At 42.9% G+C, this 14,401-nt stretch overlaps 1 pseudogene; it reads left to right on the top strand.

Annotated features, from left to right (window-relative positions):
* The first annotated feature begins 5,354 nt into the window (after window positions 1-5,354).
* Window positions 5,355-5,472, top strand: LOC126212645 (5S ribosomal RNA; annotated as a pseudogene).
* Window positions 5,473-14,401: the final 8,929 nt, after the last annotated feature.

Genomic DNA, 14,401 nt, shown 5'->3' with positions numbered 1-14,401 from the left:
CAGTCCCTGAGCGGAGAAAATCTCCGACCCCGCCAGGAACCGAACTCGGGACCTTAGGATTGACGTTCTGTCGTGCTGACCACTCTTTTTTTTAATATCATTTTGTTCGTTTTCTTAGTTCGTTGCATCTACTCGTGGCGGACGTCGCAAGACACCCGTTTCCGTTCGTCGTTGATCCATTAGCTCAGTTTTTTTTTATTACGGAGGGCAGCTCACTCTCTGACCGAACACACTGAGCTACCGCGCCGGCAAACCACTCAGCTACCGGGGACGGACGCAGTGTGAAAAGACCAGTGGTTATTTAACATGCATTTACTGTAGACGTTATTCCAGTAGAGAATAAGATGAAATTTCTGGTAGGTAGGTAGGCACGTCACTTATTTGCAGTAGTTTGTCTCTTATTATCTCCAAAAAAAGTTATTGTAAATTATACGCGATGTAAACTAAGCTCATTTAATAGAATATATGAAAGAGAATCGCAATGCACAGTGAGTATGTTCAGCATAACGCATACAGAATGAGTTGAAACGCAATTGTTCCATCAGTAAATAGAATCTATTTAGTCTACACTGGTCAAAAAGAATTGCTTTCCATCAAAAATGGTAATATTTGCCATTGTGACACGCAATAGCAGTAAGAGCTCAGATTCTAGTCACGTACTATACTACTTCGCTTTCACAGTAAATTTTATTTTATTCAACGATAGATTTCGAATGCCAAGCACCTATTTTAAAGCAACAATAATTAGTGGTGATATCATCACTCCGTCACAGACTGAGGGGACCACAAATACTCTTTTAAATACATTTTACTGCGTAAGTGAATTGGTATACCAAATTCATAGTAAGAATAAAACAGTTTATGAAAAATCTTGAGGTTGTCTACAATTAATAAAATAATTTTTAAGCTTCATCAGTATCTTCAACAATACCGGAAAAATAATAATTACGCTGTGAAACGCTTACCTAAGATTACTGAATGTAATAGACTTAATTTTTAAAGCACTGCAAGCTAAAAAGATACGCTTTAATAATATGCACAAAATGTAACATGTTAACCAAAAAATTAACTTTAAAAATAGGGATTGCTTTTTTTAATTATGGAAAACTTAGAGGCGTCATATACAACTTAGTTGCTACGCTGTATTATTTCATCATCCTTCAAACAGGAGACTGCGGCAGAGAGCCCTTTTTTTCGCAACTTCGGTGTGAACCTGGTGTACTTCAGTCGTTAGAAATACTGTGAATGGTGAAAGGAATTCATATCTTATTTTGCAATTATATAAAGAGATGGAAATTAATGCCACCACACAGCCGACATGCTTCCAGAAGCAGAAAAAAGACCACAGATTTCGATATCATTTCAACTTCCTAAAGAATTACTTTCAAAAGTCTGGATCACTGACTGATCTGACCTTATAAAGTCAACCAAAATGGCCTTGCTATGCTAGTACCGCGAATGACTGAAAGCAAGGGCAAACTATAGCCGTTATTTTCCGCGAGGGCATGCAGCATTACTATGTGGTTAAATAATGACGTCATCGTCTTGGGTAAAATATTCCGGAGGTGAAATAGTCAGTACATTCAGATCTCTGGGCGGGGACTACTCAATAGGATGTCGTTACCTGGAGAAACAAAACTGACATTCTACGGATAGGAGCGTGGAATGTTAGAGTCCTTAATCGCGCAGGTAAGTTAGAAAATCTAAAAAGGCAAAGAGGTGGGCTGAAGTTAGATATAGTGGAAATTAGTGAATTCCGTGGTGTAGGACCAGGACTCCTGGTCAGGTGAATATAGGTTTTTAAATACAAAATCAAATAGAAGTAATACAGGAGGGGGTCTAATAATGAATAAGAAAACAGGAATGCGATTAAGTTACTATGAACAGCATAGTGAACGCATTATCGTAGCTAAAATGGACATGAAATCCACACCCACCACAGTAGTACAACTAAATATGCCAATTAGCTTCGCAAACGACGAAAAGCTTGAAGAAATTGTAAGTCAAGAAAGGGATGAAATAGAGTAGAAGTGAGGGAAAGAGACAGAGGGGCAAAGGAAACACCCTATCTTGTACTAACCACAAAATAAAAAAATTAATTAATAGATCAACAGAACAACACAAAAACGGGACACAAAACAGACTAACAATTTCTTGTAGTATTGAGTATCCTTCAACATGCACACAAACAAGAAATTACACACACTCCATATATATATATATATATATATATATATATATATATATATATATATATATATATATATATGTATATATAATTCTTGCCACTATCAGAAAATCTTTGCATTATATAAAATCAGAGTTTTTTCATAAATAACAATAACAAATATATGTAAAACAAAAATTGTAAATATTTCTACCCATCAGAGGGACATCGCCACCAAAATCAATCGCCAGCTCCCTCAACACCAGATTTTTCAAGATAGCGACGTAGAGGGTACAGACATGTTGAGAAAGCACTTAGGGCAATGACAACAACATGAAGACCAACGCCACACTCTAAATGCAGGATGCAACCGGGTTGGACTTCAGAAGAACAACGTGCAGCATGGACATTTCATATGCCACGATACTGCTACTTCATGGACAAGAATCATGATACAACGAGACTACAAAGAAGGTCCAAGAAATAAACTCATCAACGTATATTTGGAAAGGCAGTCAGATCCTACAAATCCTGTATCTCTCTTACATTAAAATTCACATATTCCTAGCTCAAGAAACACAGAAGAATGCAAGAAAGAAGAGAAGAACAGATGATGCAAGACGAAGAAGGGCAGAAGACAGTAAGTTACCTTTCCCTCCTATCCTACAAAGAAAATGGTTACAAACGTCTTTCCATGAACTTAGAGGCATGGTAACTACTACAACCACCTCTCCAAAAATAAACCTTGAATAGTCAAACAAATACAAACGAACGGCAAACAGAATACTAAACGGTACCAACAAACATTATCCAATTTTTTGCAATAAATAATACTTTTCGTTCGTTTAACGTTTTTCTTACACTAACTAGCAATACTCCTGTACCCAAGTATTCCACTAGTTACGTAAGAATATAGAATATTTTTGTGTCTTTTTCTTGCAGCGGGCGACTCCAGAATATATTTGTTGCTCAATGTTTTTCAAGCAGTTCTTGTTGGTACATTAGGAGCGTCTGTCTGACTTCTGTAGTAGTGTGAGGTGGAAATTGTTTCTTGAGGAGCCAAAGGGTACTTGTTGGATCAATCCATTGCGCAACTTGACAAAATAAAATCCACACGCTCACAAAATGTGTGATCAGATAAAAGAAATGATTCAGATAGTTAAGGCAGACGAAAATTTAATAGTCATGGGGGACTGTATAATATTATTACCGCTCAAAACAAGAAATTAATGTTTTAAGCTGGTAATATTAAACTCTTTGTTGTTGAACTAATGTGTGTAATGTCTCTGTTTGTATATTTGTGAAGGACAACATCCCGAGTGCGGTCGACTTCTCCCAAAGTGTACGATATTTCGCACACGTAGACAAGTTACTCTCGTGGTGTAGAAGCAGCTGCCGCCTCAGATGGTTCCCTGTAAAATTCTTGTAATGTAAGAGAAAGAAAATTTCTATAGGATTTTCTCGAAGTGGAGTACTGCCGTTCGCATTTGGTCATTCGATGATTGCGAGTGAAATGAGTTAGTTTTAGCAGAGAAAACTTTCTCTATTCTTTTGACCGTGTAATTGAAGCAGGTTCTACAGCAAACATCGACCACCAAATGTTCGAACTCCTAAACAAGCTTGTCGTACATTAAAATTCATCACAGAATATTTTGATCAAAAATAAGTGACGTAGACACCAGAGAGCGTCGTCTCTTACGCCCTCACGTCACAGAAGTGTGGGACCTTGCACGTGTGCTATTAGCGCTGATCGGTGGGACTACACCGGACAATGTGTCAATCGACTGGTTCCTTACCCCTGACATTCAGACCAAACCCCGAACACGACGTAACGCAATGGTGTGGCTCTTGGGCCGCACCATTTTCACGATCGATGACCTTTGCCTCACCGATGCTGTCTCTTTCATGGACTACCTTTGGAGCCAGCATCGCATGGCGGAATCTGACCGGAAATATACCACTACTTTTGCAAGATTTCTTAAAGTGGCAATGGTTTATGGTTATCAAAAGGTGTTCCGGGCTGACTAAGGCACCTGTACAAGAATTGCCTGAGTGTAGCCCTGGATCTTTGTCACTCGGACTTTCAAACTACCCTTGACTTGCCTATACCCCAGATTTGACATTGGCCTTCTGGGCATCACTAGAGTAGACCTATGATACTGATAATATGGAAATTGGTAACATGGAAATTGTGTAAACCTTGTATGAAACATTATTGGAAAATTGGAAAACACGTAATCTATCTTAGAGGATTATTACTTAGTTAATTCTATGGGCGATGGGATTATCTCGCCAGTTTCGTTTTCATTTGAATGAGCTGCCGTCCCTGTTTTTTATTTTGCCTTCATTTCTGTCTTTATTTCTTTCTTTTTCGTTCCTACAATCATCACTTGCTTCACACCTGCAAAGGGAGGTGTGTTTCTGTGTAGTGTGTCGTCGGCCCCTGAGGCATAGCAGAGTTTGCCTCCGCTTTTATTTTCGGTTTATGGCAATAAGTCTTGCTACTAACAGCACCCTGCTTTACGTGCTGTGTCGACACTAGAGGATGGCGGCATTTTTGGAGAGGAAAAGGTAGGGGCTATAGGGGAGGTAGGAGGCCCACAAAAACAAAACAAAAAAAAAGGTCACGTGGTAGAACCTTATCGAAAGCCTGATAGAAAATCGTTTTTTGGAAAATACCGGAAGTCACAGCGTGGCTTCAGACTGGCTGTATGATGGTAAGACAGAGATTTCGGAACCAGACTTTACATTGTAAGACATTTCGAGGGATGGACTCCGAACACAATTTATTGGTTACGAACTTTAGGTTTTAACTGAAGAAACTCCTAAAAGGTACGAATTTTGGGAGATAGGATCTGGATAATTTGAAAGAATCAGAGGTTGTTGAGAGTTTCAGAGGAAGCATTAGGCAACGATTGACTAGAATGAGAGAAAGCAATGCAGTAGAGACGAATGAGTAGCTCTGAGACATTACATTGTGAAAATAGCAGAGGCAAGTGCTAGTAGAAATCCTTGAATACCAAAAGTGATTTTGAATTAAATTGATGAAAGGAGAAAATATAAAAAAGAAGGAGGCGAAAGGGAATACAGAGAAAGAGATTGACAGGAACTGCAAAATGGCTAGAGGCCTAATGTGAGTATATAAACTTACCAGCCAGAAAATTATGCCCACCTACCTAATAGTCGGGGCAACGGCCTTGCCGCAGTGGATACACCGGTTCCCGTGAGATCACCGAAGTTAAGCGCTGTCGGGCGTGGTCGGCACTTGGATGGGTGACCATCCAGGCCGCCATGCGCTGTTACCATTTTTCGGGGTGCACTCATCCTCGTGATGCCAATTGAGGAGCTACTCGACTGAATAGTAGCTGCTTCGGTCAAGAATACCATCATAACGACCGGGAGAGCGGTGTGCTGACCCCACGCCCCTCCTATCCGCATCCTCCACCGAGGATGACACGGCGGTCGGATGGTCCCAGTAGGCCACTCGTGGCCTGAAGACAGAGTAAACCTACCTAATAGTCGGTATGTCCACGGATCACAGCGGCGACACGTCGTAGCATGGAAGCACGAGACCTTGGTAGGTCGCACACACAAGTCACCTAATTCCCGTAAATACTGGGGAGAGGGACGATGAACTCTGACGCCAGGTTCAATCACATCCCAGATTGGCTAGTTGGGAGCCACCACGTCCATTGTAGCTCGCCGCTGCGTTCCTCGAACCACTCCATAACTCTCCTGGTCTTGTGACATGGCGCACAATCTTTCTGAAAAATGCCACTGCCATCGGGAAACATTATCGTCATAAGGGGTGTACGTGGTCTGCAACCAGTGTACGATAGTCCTTGGCCGTCTGGTGCATTGCACGAGCTCCACTGGACCCATGGACGCCCACCTGACTGTTCTCCAGAGCATAACAGAGGCGCCGGCAGCTGGTCTTCGTTCCACAGTACAGGTGTCAAGGAGCCGTACCCCTGGAAGGCGACGGATTCGCGCATTCCCATCGGCATGATTAAGAAGGTATCTGGATTTATCAGACCATGCAACGCTCTACCACTGCGCCGACGTCTAGTACCGATGGTCACGAGCCCATTTCAGTCGTAGTTGAAGATGTCGTGGTATTAACATTGTCATGTGCGTGTATCGTCGGCTGCGGAGGCTCGTCTTAGGAGTGTTCGGTGCACTGTGTGTTCAGACAATCCTGTACTCTGTTCAGCATTAGTCTGATGTTAGTTCTGTCACAGTTCGCCGGCGTCCTGTTTTACCAGTCTGCCCAGCCTACGACATGTGTAGTGTAAGGTGACCACCCAACCCCACGACTTCTGGACGTGGTTTCACCACATGTTGAAGACACTCACCGCAGCACTTCTCAAGCACCCGACAAGTCGATCCACTTCCGAAATGATCGGGTCGAACCTCCGGGCCATCACAATCTGTCTTCCGTCAGACCAAGATAGATCGCGCCCCCTCCACATTTTACAGACGGGCAGCACGCTGACTCATACTACATGCGCCGTTCGTGTGTCTGACTAGCAGTCATTCCTCGCTGGGTGAAACTGCTATCGCCTGGACGGGTTTATGTAGATTGTAGGTTGGTGGGCACGCTGTTTTGGGTGATCAGTGTAGAAGCATATATAACTAGGGGAAAGATCGATACTGCCTGTAGGAAAATTAAAGAGGAGTTTGAAGAAAAGAGAAGCAGCTGTATGAATATCAAGAGCCAGATAGAAAACCGGTACAAAGCAAAGAAGGGAAAGTTGAAAGGAGGAAGGAGTAAACAGAGGACCTGTTTAAGAGAGATTGTTAATAGGTTGTTTAGGTTTTTATGTTGGTAACGCCACGTAGCGCTCTGTGTGAAAATCACTGCCTGTACTGTGTGCAGTCTGTGGCTGGTTTGCATTGGGGGAATATTTGCTATTGTAGAGTTGGGCAGTTGGATGTGAACAGCGCGAAGCGTTGTGCACTTGGAGGTCAGTCGCCAGCAGTGGTGGATGTGGGGAGGGAGATGGCGGAGTTTTGAGAGCGGACGATCTGGACGTTTGTCCGTCAGATAAAGGAAATTTGTAAGACTGGCTGTCATATAATGACTTTTGAACACTATTAAGGTAAATACATTGTTTGTTCTCCATCAAAATCTTTCATTTGCTAACTATACGCCTATCAGTAGTTAGTGCCTGCAGTAGTTAGAATCTATTATTTAGCTGGCAGTACTGGCGCTTGCTGTATTGCAGTAGTTCGAGTAACGAAGATTTTTGTGAGGTAAGTTATTCATGAAAGGTATAGGTTATTGTTAGTCAGGGCCATTCTTTTGTAGGGATTATTGAAAGTCAGATTGCTTTGCGCAAAAAATATTGTATGTCAGTTTAGTGATGATCAGAATAAGTAAAGAGAAAACTGCTTGAGTACGTTTGAGTTTTGCTCAGCTGTTTGAAAATCAAATAACGTAAGATGTTTACCAGCACTGTCATTTATAAGGGGATGTTTCAAGATGAACTTGAAAGCAAGAGGACGTAGATGGAGATGAGATGGGAAATATGATACTGCGAGATGAATTTGACAGAGCACTGAAAAACGTAAATCGAAAAAAGGCCCCTAGAGTATACGACATTCCGTCAGAACCACTGATATCCTTGGGAGAGCAAGCCACAATAAAATTATTCTATCTGATATGCAAGATTTATGACACAGGTGGAATACCCTCACACTTCAAGAAGATTGTAATAATTCTAACCCCAAAGAAAGCACTTCAATTACCCATGGTTGCAAAACACTAGCACGCATTCTTCACGGAAAAATGGACAAACTGGTAGAAACCGATTTCGGGGAAGATCAGTTAGTATATCGGCGAAGTATAGGAATATGCGAGGCAATACTGATCGTACCACTTATCTTAGAAGATAGATTAAGGAAAGGCAAACCTACATTTATGGCATTTGTAGACTTCCAGAAAGCTTTTGAAAGAGCTGAAATTCTGAAGGTTAACAGGGGTAGAATACAGGTAGCGAAATCATATTTACAACTTGTACAGAAAGAAGACGGCAGTTATAAGAATCGAAGGGCATGAGAGGGAAGAAGTGGTTGAGAAAAGAGAGCGACGGTGTTGATTCAATATACACTGAGCAAGCAGTAAAGGAAACCAAAGAAAAATGTGGAGACGGAATTGATGTTCAAGGAGAAAAAATAAAATCTTTGAGGTTTGCCATGACATTGCAATTCTGTCAGAGATAGCAAAGAATATGAAGAGCAGCCGAACGGAATAGAAATTTTCAAAATTTGTGGTAAGGTCTTATGGGACCAAACTGCTGAGGTCATCGGTCCCTAAGCTTACGCACTACTTAATATAATTTAAACTAACTTACTCTAAGGAGAACACCCACACCCGTGCCCGAGAGAGGACTCGAACCTTCGACGGGGGGGGGGGGGGGGGGGGGGGGGGAGCCGCGCGAGCCGCGACAAGGCGCCTTAGACAGCGGAACGGAATAGACAGTGTCTTGAAAGGAGGATGTAAGATGAACATCAGCACAACAAAACGGGGATAATGGAATATAGTCGAATTAAATCAGCTGACGCTGAGGGAATTAGATTAGCAATTGTGATACTAAAAGTAGTAGACGAGTTTTGCTATTGGGGCAGCAAAATAACTGATGACGGCCGAAGTAGAGAGTATGTAAAACGTAGACTGGCAATGACAAGAAAAGCTTTTCTGAAGAAAAGTTTGTGTGCATGAAATACAGGTTTAAGTGTTTGGAAGTCTTTTCTAAAAGTATTTGTGTATAGTGGAACTGAAAGGTGGACGATTAATAGTGTAGACTAAAAGGGAATAGCAGATTCTTAAATGTCGTGTTACAGAAGAATGCTGAAAATTAGGTGGGTAGATCGCGCAACTAATGAGGGGTTACTGAACAGAACTGGGGAGACAATGAAGTTTAGTCAAGTTGTGCCACAACTTGACTAAATGAAGAGATCGGTTGATAGTACACTTTTCAGACGTCAAGGGATTACCAGTTTAGTGTTGGAAGGACGTGTGTGGAGGGTAAGAGGTGAAGGGTGGTAAAATCGTCGAAGAGGGACACCAAGAGAGGAATACAGTAAGCAGATTCAGAAGAGTGCAGGTTGCCGTAGTTATTCGGAGACGAAGTGTCTTGCACAGAATAGAGTAGAATGGAGAGTTGCATCAAACCAGAAATTGAAGAATCACATGGATCAAACCAGTCTTCTGGCTGAAGGCCAGAACAACAACAATGTAGTTGCCATACTGTGGGAGCTATATTAGATTATTTACTGTTAGTACTACTAACGTTTTCCCTCCCCTCCCCCTCGCTATCCCCCCGCCCTCCAACACCCTCTTTCTATCTACTGAACTGTGGTAAGCTTCTGCATGGGAGAATTTGAACAATCGCAAATGAGAATGTTCTGAACTGTAATGTCGAGAGATGCAGTCATCTTTTTTACTCGTGATGAAGCCGTGTAAAACTCAAACGTAAATTTTTATTTTTAAGTTAAGAAAAAGCAAACCTACGTTTATAGCATTTCTTGACGTAGAGAAAGCTTTTGAACAGCGTTGATTGGAATAGACTCTTCAAAACTGTGAATGCAGCAGGAACAAAATACAGGAACCGAAAGGTTATATGTAGCTCGTGCGGAAATTAGACAGCAGTTATGAGTCGAAAGACATGAAAGGAAAGAAGTAGTTGAGAAGGGAGTAGGACATGGTTGTAGCCTATTGCCAATATCATTCAGTCTGTACTCTGAGCAACTAGTGAAGGGAACCGAAGAAAAATTTGGAGAAAGAATTAAAGCTCAGTGAGAACAAATACAAAGAAGTGTGCTACTGATATTGTAATTGTCAGAATCTGCAAAGGACTTGCAAGAGCAATTGAACCGAATGGGTAGAGACTTAAAACAAAAGTCTACATCATATTCTACAAGCCACCTAATGGCGTGAAGTGGAGGGTACTTCTGGCACCACTAACTGTTTCCTCCCTTCCATGTTCCACTCGCAAACGACTCTTGGGAAGAATAATTGTCGGTAAGCCGCTGCTGCAGCTCTGATTTTTCGAATTATCTCGTCGTGGTCGTTTCTGCAGATGTATGTGGAAGAAAGTAATATGTTGTTCTACTCTTCCCGGAAAGTGCTGCCTCGAAATTTCAGTAGTAACCTCTCCATGATTCTCAACCCCTCTCTTGTAACGTCTGCCACTGGAGATTGTTGAGTACCCCTGTGAAGTTCTTCGTTCGATCTTCTGTCTCCCCTAGCAGTTCTGCCTGGTAAGGATCACATATTCATGAACAAAACAAGAATCGGTCGAACAAGCGCCTTATAGACCACTTTCTTCGCGGATGATTTACATTTCCTTAATATTCTTCCGATGAATCTCTGTCTGGCATCTGCTTTTCCTATTTATTTTGTGTAATTGCTCCACTTAAGGTCGATCTGGATAGTTACTCCTAGATGTTTTACCGTAGATACCGTTTCCAACAGTTTGTCGTCAATACTGTTGTTCATGGGTGACCAAGAACTCGGTTCGCGACCTCTGCCCTGAAACGAATGCCATAGCGCTCAGCCTCGCTAGCACAATTCCCCCACTGCCATACCGCCTTGAGCGCGAGGAGGGGAAAGAGGGGAAACTGTGAACGTCTCGCATTTAAATGCAGGTACAGTCTCGCTGCATACGACTTTGTTCTATATTTCATATTTCTCAACAATACAGATCAAAAACAAAACAAATTTTTGGTATTATTTCATTATTTTTGGAGCGCTGAAGACATAATTTTAAGCTGATACAGACTATCGATATACGGACAGATGCAGACAATTTCAGATTTTCGCTCTCAGGTTGCCACGTAACTGGAACTTATTTACTTTCATAATCGATGGCTTGGTTCAAATGGCTCTGAGCACTATGGGACTCAACTGCTGAGGTCATTAGTCCCCTAGAACTTAGAACTAGTTAAACCTAACTAACCTAAGGACATCACAAACATCCATGCCCGAGGCAGGATTCGAACCTGCGACCGTAGCGGTCTTGCGGTTCCAGACTGCAGCGCCTTTAACCGCACGGCCACTTCGGCCGGCCTTCATAATCGAAAAATCATCATTCACACACATATGTTGATCGAAACATTGTGGCGCTTTTGCAGCCTCATTATAGAGACGTCGAAACTCTACCTGATGAATGTAATCTACATGTCCTGGACAGCTTTAACGTTAAAGCGATTTGTCTTTAAAACGGGAATTACCTTACAGATCAGTTAATTACATCTGCACACGCGCAGGGGCGCTTTCAACCGAAACGACAAACTATCTCGAATAAAGCTCGAAAAACAGATGTAAGACTGGCAGTGTCCTCAAAATGTTTAGGAAACTATACTTGTAATTCTTTCAAAGCTACAATGAAGTCTTCAGACCTCACGTTTTCTTTAACATCAGTGAGCTTGGGGAACTGGACTGCGCATGTAAAAACACCTTCTCCGATGCGATTTTCTTTTTGAATGCATCCCCATCAAATCAGAAAGTTTCCTCTGTTATGCCAGTGTTGCCTGGATCCCCGCACCCACCCGCTTTTACGAGGCCCTCCAAATCCTCGAACGCCATGCGCTCCACCTCGCCTTTCGTATCCGCCTTCCTTCCCCCACACGGCTCCTGTATGAACTCATCCCCTTCCCCCACCTCCTCCTTTTCCACCAACATCTCGGCATCCTTTACACTGTCCGCAGGCTTGATCCCCCCCACCCCCTGGTTTCCTCCTTCCTCTCCATCCCCTGCCCATTGCCGTGCCTCTATCGCTGTATCCCTCCCTCTCTCCACCTCCACACCCTCCATCACCTTCATCTGGGCAATTTCCATCGCCTCTCCCTCCCAGATGATGAACTTCGCCATGACATATACCCTTCCTTCCAACTATAACCTGGCCTTGTTCCCCCCCCTCCCAGGGCCCCCTTTTTCCTCACCCCTCCATCTCCCAGAGCGGATTTTCCTCCTACCCTCCTTGGCTGTTTTCCTCTCCCGTCCCTTCCCTTCCCACCCCTTCTTCGGCGCCCCCCCCCACTTTATCCCCCTTTCTCTCCCCTCCTCCTAGCATCCTTCCCCTTCTTCCCATTTCCCTTTTCCCCCCCCCTCCCATGCAAATCCTCCCAGGGTTTTATTCGGTATCAGTGTGCTACGTTAGTGTGTTTTGGTGCCGTTTTACAGTGTCATTTAGTCATGTGGGTTTCAATTGTGTGCTCGACCTGTTTATTTTCCATGACAGTTCCTTGCTACACCGCCCGTCATGTGGCTGTTTTACTCGTTCTACGGACTTTCATGCTTCGGCAGTACTTTTCCTGATGCCTTTTAATGTAGTGTGTGATTCTTTTTGTGTAACATACTTTCTTAGATTTTTATCTCCGATTTACAGACACCGCTTTGTATATCTTATTTGCTTCTGATCTGCCTTTTTTTGTTTCTATGTTCCCCCATGTTATCTCTTTTATGTTGTTTTTAAATGTCTTCCTGTCTATTTATGTCTCTTGGCTGAAGAGCAGCGCTATGTTGCTGCCAGCCCGCCCCTGATGGGGAATGGAAATGACAATATAGGAAAAAAAAATCAGAAAGTTGCTTTTCACCTTGCAATGTCTTACTGTGACCAGCGTGCACTCAAGTCTTCTTAAAATGCGAGGTCGTCAGTCCATTACGGATGTTTTCATTTTCCTTCTTGCACTCATTTTTCCTTCATAAATTCAACAACAGCGAGTTTTAAATAGAAAAATCATTCCAGGCATTTGCAATGGCGTATAAAGTCTCCATATTCTTCTTGCAGTTCCATCGGGAACTTTTGCAACTCTCAGGGGAGTAATGCGTGCGGCTTCAGAAATTTTACTGTTCTTCCCACCAATTTCTTCATGTGCTCCATGCCTCCAAATTTAGCGGGAAGTACTACTTGATGTACAGACCAATGAATCCTGTATGTCGATCGTTGTAATTTTTTGCCCTTTCATTATCAACTAAATCACAAATCTCTTCTGCAGGCTACTGTAATATCGTTTCATAGCAAATCTGCGATACCAGTTTCTCATGCGCCTGCATAATTTACATCGAGAATGCTCATACCTCTCTTCTGTGCCTCTCATTCAGTTTTTAAGTCTTGTAACGATAAATCGCTAGACTGTTTCATTTTGTGAAAACTATCACTGGACCTGTGAACTCTCGTCACACCAGGAACAAATAGCGAAGGGTAAACAGCGCTGACACCACCCTGAAGGAGTTGCGCCGACCAAAAAATGCCGCACCGTAACCAACACTCAGTGAAACGTCGCTGTCCCGGGTACTCCCGATAACGATCGAGGCGAAGCCGAGATAGGCCGGACCTTGGCCCCCAGGCGGTGCACACACCCAATACGCCGTAGAGGGCCCTGGCGTGGCTGGACAGTAGTGGATTTCTTTTCCTTCACACGCGCAGTATGTTACATTTATTTACGTTGAGGTCAACTGATAGGACCTGCACCATTCATCAGTCCTCTACAGGCCTTTCTGCAAACCTATACTGACCCTGACGTTGATCTTTGTTATAGACAACCGCATCATCTGCGAACAGTCTTAAAGAGCTTCCGATGCTTTCTGTGTGATCATTTACGTACATTGTACGGTCCTATCAAACTTCCTTACTTCCTTGCGGTACTCTGAAAAATGCACTGACATCTGTCGAGTTTTTTTCCTTTAAGAGCGACATGTTGAGTTCTCTGCCGGAATTCGTGAATGCAGTCACAAATCTGGTCCGATACGGGGTAAACTCGTATTTTTTCACAAAATGGCAGTGCAGAACGGTTTCAAATGCCTTCCTGAAATCAAGGAATACGGCATCAACCGGAACGCCAATGTCCTACAGCGCTAAGGGTCTCACTGAGGAACAGAGCGAGCTGAGTTTCGCAACGTCAAAAATATATAGGCCTATAATAACGTGCGTGTGTCCTACGACCCTTCTTGGAAAGCTGAATGACTTTCGTTTGTTTCCAATCGCTGTGTACCCTGCGTTCCTCCAGTGATCTACGATTAACTGCTGCTAGAAGTGGAGCAAGTTCTTTCGCATAATATTTGTAGAATCTTAAAGATATCTCATTCGATCCCGATACCTTTCTTGTGCTAAGCGACTGTAGTTGCTTTTCTATTCGGAGATGGCTATCTCAATATCTGCCATTTCAATGTTCGCGTGATAAATGAAAGGAGGGTCCGCGCTATGATCTTGCGCAGTGAAACGATTT

Source organism: Schistocerca nitens, chromosome 1 (genome assembly GCF_023898315.1).
Source record: "Schistocerca nitens isolate TAMUIC-IGC-003100 chromosome 1, iqSchNite1.1, whole genome shotgun sequence".
NCBI classification, from domain to species: domain Eukaryota; kingdom Metazoa; phylum Arthropoda; class Insecta; order Orthoptera; family Acrididae; genus Schistocerca; species Schistocerca nitens.
This window is presented reverse-complemented; position numbering and strand designations above follow the sequence as displayed.